The sequence below is a fragment of the Benincasa hispida genome, unplaced genomic scaffold, assembly GCF_027475165.1.
Source record: "Benincasa hispida cultivar pf3 unplaced genomic scaffold, pf3_genome.v1.1 HicScf1623, whole genome shotgun sequence".
NCBI lineage: Eukaryota > Viridiplantae > Streptophyta > Magnoliopsida > Cucurbitales > Cucurbitaceae > Benincasa > Benincasa hispida.
This window is the reverse complement of record NW_028325991.1, coordinates 1-9,721: the sequence shown is the minus strand read 5'-3', so window position 1 is coordinate 9,721 and position 9,721 is coordinate 1. Positions and strand designations below refer to the sequence as shown.

The 9,721-nt window shown below is 37.7% G+C and overlaps 1 pseudogene; it reads left to right on the top strand.

Annotated features, from left to right (window-relative positions):
- Positions 1–8,772: 8,772 nt before the first annotated feature.
- LOC150030826 (uncharacterized) lies at positions 8,773–9,700 on the top strand (annotated as a pseudogene).
- The last annotated feature ends 21 nt before the right edge of the window (positions 9,701–9,721 follow it).

Here is a 9,721-nt window from a genome sequence, read left to right as displayed (position 1 = left end):
GAGAAAGAGTTGAGGGATTGTGTGGGGCCAAGGGAATATTGTTAGTTAGGGGAGCCTAAGAGAGGTGTATATATTTTTTTAGGATTATGGGGTTAAGGCATCTTGAATATTTTGCTTGATTGTAATAGCTCTCTGTGAGAGTCTTGGAGAGAATAGGGAAGCTCTCGAATCCTCACTAAGTGTTGATAAATAAATTGGTTTGGCTGAAGCCTATCAATGTCCTTGATCTCTTTATTTGTCTTAATTCATCTTCGTGGATTATTGATTTTGGAGCCTTTGACCATATGACTAGTATATCTCGATTATTTGACTCACATTCTCCATTGTACTACATTGAAAAGATATGAATTGTCGATGGTAGTTTCAATTATATTTCAAGAAAAGGAACCATTCGTTTGACCAAGAAAATTACCTTCCACTGCGTCCTTCTTGCTCCAAAATTAGCCTGCAATTTCTTGTCTTGTAGTAAATTCTCTAAAGGTACTAACTATCGCATCACTTTCTTTGAAACCCATTGTTTCAGGACGAGGGAGATGATTGGACATGCTAAGTTGATTGATGGTCTTGACAATTTTGATAAATCTCCAACTAGTGATAAAAAAGTTCATGGCTTAAATTGTATTAGTTCTTCTATCAAAGAAACAAGCACGCTCTGATATTTTAGTCTATGATATCCCAATTTCTTTTATCTTAAGTTTTTGTTCCCAAATTTATTTAAAGGAATTGATTGTTTTCAATGTGAAAGTTGTATGGTATCCAAAGTGAATGCACCTATAAAAATGTGAATTTCTTGCTAAATTAAAAGGTAATCCTGAAGAATAAAACTTTCATGCAATAATTGCATGTAATTAGTGTCTTGATGGCAAGTTAAATGATCTTTCTATTGCACAAGTTTTTCAATTTGGGGCACACATTCTTGTATTGGCACCATGGTTCAGAGACAATGGCCTCTGTATTATGGCCATACCCACTAGGACAAAGAAAAACAAAAAACAGACGACAAAACAAAAGAAGAGCATGAAAGAGATCCAAAACTTGGAATGCTTGATGTCATATGAAAAAATGGCTACATCTTTGATTCAAGAGGGGTCTCTGTTGGCTTGAATGCTAGCTCTGCGATTTCCCTTCCTTTTTTTGGCTTTGTGAAGGGGTCGCCTGCAGAGGCGCTTTTGGCTTGATTCTGGTTTCTGCTTTTGGGGTGCATCAGTTTGATGTTCATTGGATTGTTGCTTTGTTTAGTTTTCCCCTTATTTGTGGGTTTCTTGCATTGTCAATCCATTTTACATCTTTCTATTTTTCTATCCTTTTTTGTCACCCCCTAGTTTGTATTTTTCATCTGATTGAGTTGCCCATTGGCTCATCTTGTAATTTTTATGATGATTTTGCTGTACTCTTTGGATATATCATTTATCAATGAAATTGTTTCTTATAAAAAAAATGGTTACTTTATTTTCATTCATCAATATTTTCCAATATCTTGATCTTCAATTTTTATGTGTAATCCTCCGCCTCTGATGTTGACGCTATGCCTGATTTGCATTTTTAGAGATCAACTGTGGAAGTGACTGGTCATAAGGCCCATGGTGCTGTTCCAGCTCCTGGATCTATTGTCATAGCTCGAGTAAGTTTCTTTTGCCCTTGTCATCTATTTGTGCATGATATTTAAATTGCCATCACTCTTTGACTTTAGCACCTGACCTGATGATGGACTGAGGCTATAGTTGCTTCCACCCCCCGTTTTCCCTTTCCTCATTTGTTTTTGAGTTTGATATAGCAGAGTATTAATCTCTTTTCATTTCTTCAATAAAAAGTGTTGTTCCTTTTTTAGATGAATAACCAAACTTTCACTTAGATAAAAATAGAAGAATTATTGTTTCTTTTTCAGATGATAGCTGGAACTTTCATTGAGAAAAAAAAAAAAAAAACGAAAGATTAAGAGCATACAAAACGAGAGGCAACCTACAAAAAGGGCATCCGGTCTAGCAATATAAGTCCAAGCGAATAATTACAAAAAACTTAGTTACATACGCCCACAGAGACACGTTGAAACAAATACAAGACCAAATTGACACGTGGAGGTCTCTCAAATTCTAAAAATTCTATTGTTCCTCTCTTCAGATTCCCCAAACAATAGCGCACATCTCAGCTTGCCACAAAAACTTTCATTACTATTGAAAAAGAGGATGGAGCAAGAACTCCTCAACCAGATGTCTACATCCTTTTTGTCTGGCCAAGATAACATCATGCTCCTCCACACACCACCTCCAAATTGGTAAAGTGTTGTTTTTTGTTTTAAAAAGAATGGTAATTTTGCATCTTTGATGTGTTAAACTCTTAGGGGGTGTTTGGCCCATGGATTTGGAATTAGGGAGGTTTGACATTTGAAGTCAAAACCATGTTTGGGCACTTGGAATAATATTCTTGGGATTAAGAAACCAAATGGTTTGGAATATGATTTTTAATGAATGTCATAGGTCTGAGAAAAAATTCCCTTCATCTCCTACCTCTTGCCAATAGTCGTCGATGACCGTGAGCAACAAACATTAGTCGACTTTATGATCGACCGTCGACGATTGATTGTCTCGACTGTTATCGAGCGGTTGCCTTGACTGTCATTGTCGGTGAACGATCGTCGTGACCATTAACAAACGACCATAGTGACGGCCAATGACCAAGTCATGACCCTTGGTGACTGATTGTTGTTATGGTCAACGATCGACTGATCGTCTTAACCGTCGATAACCAACTGTTGGCTGGCGATCGACCATTATGACCGTTAACTATCGATGACTCAACCGTTGGTGACCGATCATCTTGATTGCCGGTGACGGACCACCGCTAACGACTAATTGTTGTGATTGTTAATGATCGACCTTACCGATGGTCAACAACCAAAATGTCATGACGCTCGACAACCGACGAGCCGTCTTGACCGTCGACAATCAACTGATCATCATGCCATGATCAATTGACCTTTGTGATTGTCTTTGATCAATGAATAGTTGCTGGTGATAGTCGAGAATTTTTGTCAGCAGACTGCCTGTGATCATTGGTCGTTGGCAACTATTTTTCTTCCTCCTTTTTCCCTTGGATTTCTCATTCTTTTCCCCTTCCTTATTTTCACAAAAATAAAAACAATCTCCCTTATTCTAGGATCTTCCTCTTGAAGCAATGTGTCAATTATGCTAGTTGTGGACTCGTGGATGGTCAGATGTTCTGTCACTCACACTGCATGCTGCTGGTCACTAGGGTTTTGTTTTCTGTTTTCCCCTATTTCTTCTCTTCATCTCTCTCCCCTTTTTACTCATTTTCACATGCTCAAAAAATAAGAAATCGATTCTTTCATCTAGGAGTTCTAAAGACTAGAGTGTTGCATCAATCGTGCTGCTGATGGGTTATCAAATTCTCTTCACTGGCCATTACACGCCTACCATCGTTGGTGATTGTCATCCACTAGTGGTCACCAACAATTTTTTTTTCCTTTCCTCCTTTCTCCACCTTTTCCCTTCAATTTCTCATTTCCTTCTCTTTCATTTTCCCATGAAAAATAGAAAACTGACTGATGGATTAAGAATGTGTTCGGTATCGAAAATCGATGTTAATTCGACTCCAAACCGACACAAAAACAAAATATTTATAAATCACCGAAACCTACTTCTTATACTAACAAGTAGCATAAGCGGCGAGTACGAGGTCGAACCACAGGGAGGCCAGGATTTAATCTTCTTTTAAGTTAAATTGACTATAAAAAGCAGTAAAAACAGGGTTTTGGTTTTGGATAAAATGAAAACATGCAAGAAATTAAAACAAAAGGGATAAATGTAAATTAGGATTGATCTATCTAGTTTCTAGAGCCATTCAATGCAATTTCTATCCTCGATTTCTGAAAGTTAAACATGCAATTGATTCATGTATGTACAATTACTCGGTCGATGCGATCTAACTAGCCGCTGCAAAGGTGGACAATTAGCAAGAATCTACTCAAGAAAGCATCCTAATTATTGATTAAGGTTGGAAAGACCATATCCTAACTAATCTACATGCTTTTAATTTCTACTAGGTTGGATAGCGGCCATATAGAACTAAAAACACATGCATTACGATTTAGGATTCAATTGTGTCGATTAATTGTTAGGAAAGCCATATTCAATTAACCAATTTTATCTTCAAACCTAGCAGTTCATGCATCTAGGAATAGCCATCAAATGCACAATTAACTAATGCTACTTAATTGATTTTTAGCTAGACATTCAGGTAAGAACGTGATGTAACTAAAAATCGATTAGTCATGCACGATTATGGATGAACAGTCAACCTCACCATTATGCTTTTAGAAATTATAATGGATTTGAAGAAGACACAAATTCAACATGCAATTTATTTTAAGAACACAAAATTCCCAAGAAATTAGCAAAGAATTAAAACTAAAAAAAACTAGACAGAAAACCATTACCTCGAGCAATCCATAGACAAATCGAAGAGGAAGATCCAATCCATCGTTTACAATCCAAAAGAAAATAAAAATCTAACCTAAAGATACAAAAAAGATAAAGGAGAAGAACTATCAGCCACTCCTCGGCCACCATCAGATTTTTCATTCCCTCTTTACCTAATTCAGAAAGAGAGCATTTATACCATAGGCGTGGCCTTGCAACGCTAGCAAGAGCGTCGCAATGCTCTTGTCGACAGCAACTCTCGAGCGTTGGAGTAGAGGCCCAATGCTGCGTGCAACGCTTGCTTGCGGTGAGCACACATGTGCGGATGCGTTGGCGTTCTTTTAATCATCGCAGTGTTGCAATTCTACATTGCAACGCTAAGGGTAGCATTGCGACGCTGCCCTGTATCATCAGGTTTTGCCTTACAACGTTGCGTTAGAGCGTTGAACAAGGATTGTGACGCTCTGGTCAGAGGGGCATTTTGGTCATTTCTCCTCCTTTGAAGTCCGGGTTCTGCTTTACAGTATTGTGTTAGAGCGTTGAACAAGGGTTGCGACGCTCTGGTCATGGGCACTTTGGTCATTTCTCCTCTTTTGAATCTCAGATACTCAAATCACCTCCAAATTGCTTCAAATTAATCCCGTTTGACTCCAATTGCTCGATTCTACCTCTTCAGTTCTCAATACCTACAGAATAGGATAATTAACATTAAAAATCTATTAACGAGCCAAAATTAAGCTAGGAATTATACCTCTTTTAAGAGCTATCAAAATGCTATTAAATGCAAACCTCAAAGATAAAATTCATTTCATGACTACAAGAAAAAAAAGATAATTTAGAGATTTAAAGCAAAACTAACTTTGTTATAAATGTGTTAGCATACTAAATTTCAAACTTTACTACTTTGTTATTGAAAGATAAATTTTGTTAGTTAAAAAAAAAGATAAATTAGAAATTTAAAGGCAAAATGAACTTTTTATAGAACTTAATTTCAAAGCTTTTTAACTTTGTTACTGAAAACTACCTTTTATATATAAAATTAATTAAATCATTGTTATTCATACATTATTGTCATGGAAATTAATGAACCAAATGAATTAATACAGGATTACAAAAGACAGAGCTAACATAAAAATTCATTTTAAAATGAATAGATTAAGTTTTTCTTTCAAAATCATCATAAAAATTGATGTAAAATACACTAGGAGATATAGAGTTAACAAAACAACGACTAAAAAATAGGAAAAAAATCATATTACCCAAACCCATGCTAGCATCCCAAACATTGACTTCAATCTTCAACATCCAGTGGGTTAAGGAAAACATCTTACATATATTGATTGGTCCAGTCGGAGCTTCAAGGTCAAAAGTTTTATGGTCTAATGCAATGCAGTAAAGGCTATATCTCCCAAATCTCCCAAAGAAATGTTAGAATCTTCCGAGACAAAGTCAAATCTGTCCTTGATTTTGCTATTTTCAACGCATTCTTTTGGTGTAAAAGTTTTGAAAAATTTACCGGCCATCAAGAGCCATAGTTTCTCTTTATCTATTGTTTATTTTATTTTTTTACTAATTGGAATCATTTTTTGTATTCATTTTAATCGGGTTCTTTTATATACCTTTGGATATTTCATCTATCAATGAAGTAGTATCTTATAAACCAAAAAAGAGCATATTATCCAAATTATGGTTTGAATGCAATTAGATGGTTTTTCACAACAAGCATCTTCCTTGGAATGATTGGTTTGACTCATCTCGTTTGAAGGCCTCTTTATGGTGTGGTGTTCACTTTCTAAAAACTTTGCAGAATATACTATTCAAAATATTTATCTCAATTGTAATGCTTGTTGCTCTCATAATTTATTTATGTCTTGTTGCTCTATTTTATTTTCTGTTATTGTTCTTTTCGTCTCCCCTTTTGGGTTTCATATGGATTTGACTTTTGAGCATTACTATTAGTCTCTTCTCATTTATCTATGAAAAGTGCTCCTTTCTTTTCAAAAAAAGGAAAAGAAAAAAAGAAACGTCTTACCTTTGGTTGCTTCTGAAGTGTTTTTGTTGCAGTCCACCTCACTGCTACCAACGTTCTTTTGGACTGTCCAAATAAAGACATACACAGGTTATCTTTTATAGTGTGGGCTTCTTTCCAATGATAAAACAATAAGCTTTTAAAGTTTAAATAACACGTCACATGGCTGTGATCATTCCTTTTGCCTTTACAGTGTTCTGAACACTACTAATTGAGGCTTACACCTTTAAAGCCTCGAGGGCATAAGACCCCATGAATTCTACCAACTATGATTTTTCTTCCAACTCTTAACTCTTAACTTGTCGATAGTTTTTTTCCTCTCTTGGTATCCATCTTGAATTTGATTGATGTTTAGATTATCAGTCTATGGATGTCTAGGACAGTATTTCTTATTATCCTTACCTTAATTGTAGGTCACAAAAGTAATGTCTAAAATGGCATCAGCTGATATCATGTGTGTTGGTCCAAAGTCTGTGAAAGAGAAGTTTACTGGAATTATAAGGTTTGAAATGTGCTTTTATGAAGCTTTTATTTATTCGGTGTTCTTTTTTTTTTTCCGCATGCATTTTTTCCTTTTCTGTAAAAAGCTCTTCTACCATGTTCCAATTTTCGATTTATTTTTGCATTTTCTCGACAACCTTTACTCTATCTTGTTAATTCATAGTGCATGGAAATTAGATGATCAAGTGTTATGTGAATTAGGATAAAAGTTATGTTGATGGAAACATTATTTTAGAAAGCCTAATATGCAATGTAAAGAACCTCACGCACTTCACGTTGTTCAACATGAGCTTTGTGCTTACGATTTCTTGTTCAAAATAAAATCAGGAATAAATTAAGTCAAGAAAAACTTACACAAGAAAAAATATTGGTTCCTTTCCTTCAATTTGACCTGTCTTGAAGCCTAGGTACATGTCTGAAAATTATCAGAAATAGCATCTTTAACTTTTCATCTTACAACTAGCACCATTTTTAAAAATTCGTTCAAATAGTTTTTCTCGGTCCATCTCGGTTGAGATCAACCACCGGGATTTAGTTTAAAAAAAAACTTTGAACAGTATACACTGTGGGATGAGGCAAAGAGGTGGGCTTCAGTCACTAGAGCCAAATGAAATCAACGCATGGGTCCAGTTGGTTGAGAGGTTTATGGAGAAATTTTTCCCGCCCGCCGTCAATGCAAGAAGACGGAAGGACGTGTTAAATTTTGAACAGATGGGATATGAAACTTTGAGCACTGATTGGGTGCGATTCAGACAATTAGTGAAGAACTGTCCGCACATCGGGATTCCCGATTGCGTTCTGATGGAGACTTTTTATAACGGCTTGGATCGATCAACGCAAGCAGTTGCTGATGCCTCCGGGGCAGGAGGGTTAATGGACAAGACGTATACGGAAGTGAAGATCATCTTAGATCGCATTTCGTGAAATACAGATGATTGGATGGATAACGGGTATGAGGAAAGAGGCTTGGAACGAAGAACAGCAGAAAGTGCCATTGTACCAGCTGATACAATGACCACCCTGGCCGCCCAGATGGCCACAGTAACCTCGCTCCTCCAGACTATGGCTATTAATCAAAGACATCTCTCTCAAAGTGCAGCGCAAGCCAATGCGCTGACGCAAGTGGCAGCAGTAAGTTGCATCCAATGTGGAAAGGGACATTCAGTGGAAGTCTGCCCGTTAAATCAACAATTCGTATACTTTATTCACAATGAACCATGCAGCAACACCTACAACCCTGGTTGGCAGAATCACCCAACTTTCAGTTGGGGAGGGAATCACAACCAGGGGGACCAAAGGAATCATCAGAACAGTCATCCCGGGAATCGAGGTAATCCTCTGGTTTTCCTTAATCAGAATCACAGCCAAGGTAATTTTCAGAGTATACAGCCACACGACCAACCGTCCTCTTCTAACACCTCTTCGAGTACCTCGTTTTTGGAAACACTATTGAAACAATATATTGAGAAGAATGAGGCAATCAAGCAGTCGCAGGCTTCCTCCCTTAGAAATTTGGAGGTGCAAGTTGAACAGCTTGTGATCGAGCTTAAAAATAGAGCGCCTAGTACGCTGCCCAGCAGCTTGGAAGCATGGGGACCACGCGACAAAGAACAATGTCAAGCAGTGACATTGAGAAGTGGCAAGACGACGGTCCCCATGCCACCAGTACCGGATTCAGTGAAAAGGCCAGTAGACTCAATCATCAATGATGACCACTCAACCACAAACAACAGAATTACCAGTTCAGAAGAAACTACCTCTACAAAGAATGAATCTCAACAAGACTCAGAATCCAAGTCACTGTAACCCCCAGCTCCTAAAACACAGCAAGCAAGGGACCTCAATGAACAGTCAAGTGATCAGGAAGTACGGCGGGATCCTCTATCTTTCCCGTCTAGGTTGAAAAAGAAAGATGATAGCAAACAATTCAAGAGGTTCCTGGATGTTCTCCGACAGTTACATATCAACATTCCCTTAATAGAAGCGTTGGAACAAATGCCGAGTTATGTGAAATTCCTCAAGGACATACTCACCAACAAGAGGAAGATCGGGGAGAATGAAACGGTCGCATTAACGTATGAGTGTAGTGCGCTCTTTCAGAACAACATCTCCACTAAAATGAAAGATCCAGGGAGTTTCACATTGCCATGTTCAATAGGGGGAAAAGAAGTCGGAAATGTGCTGTGTGACTTAGTATAATCCTGATGCCCTTGTCAATCATCAAGAAGTTAACATCGGCAATGCAAGACCCACCACAGTTACGTTGCAGTTGGCCGATAGATCAATAACGCATCCAGAGGGCAAAATAGAAGACGTACTTATGCAAGTGGATAAATTCATCTTTCTTGCTGACTTTATTATATTGGATTATGAAGCTGACATTGAGGTGCCTATCATCTTGGGTCGCCCGTTTCTCGCAACAGGGTGAGCGCTGATCGACGTACAAAAAGGAGAACTGACCATAAGAGTCGACAATCAGCAAGCCAAGTTCAACGTTCTCAATGCATTGAAATACCCAGGTGATATGGAAAACCGTCAGTATGTTGGAGAGTTGTAGGAAGAACATTGGCACGAGTCTTGAGAAGAATCGGAGGAAGAAGACTTTGGGATTGGCGCAATGTGGGAGGAGAATTGCGTCGCAATACAAACTGAACCAGATTTTGAAACAATAAAGTTATCTGAACGAGCAACGCAGTGAACTAAGCCATCTTTGGAAGAAACACCCATGTTGGAGTTGAAGGCGTTACCAGTGCAC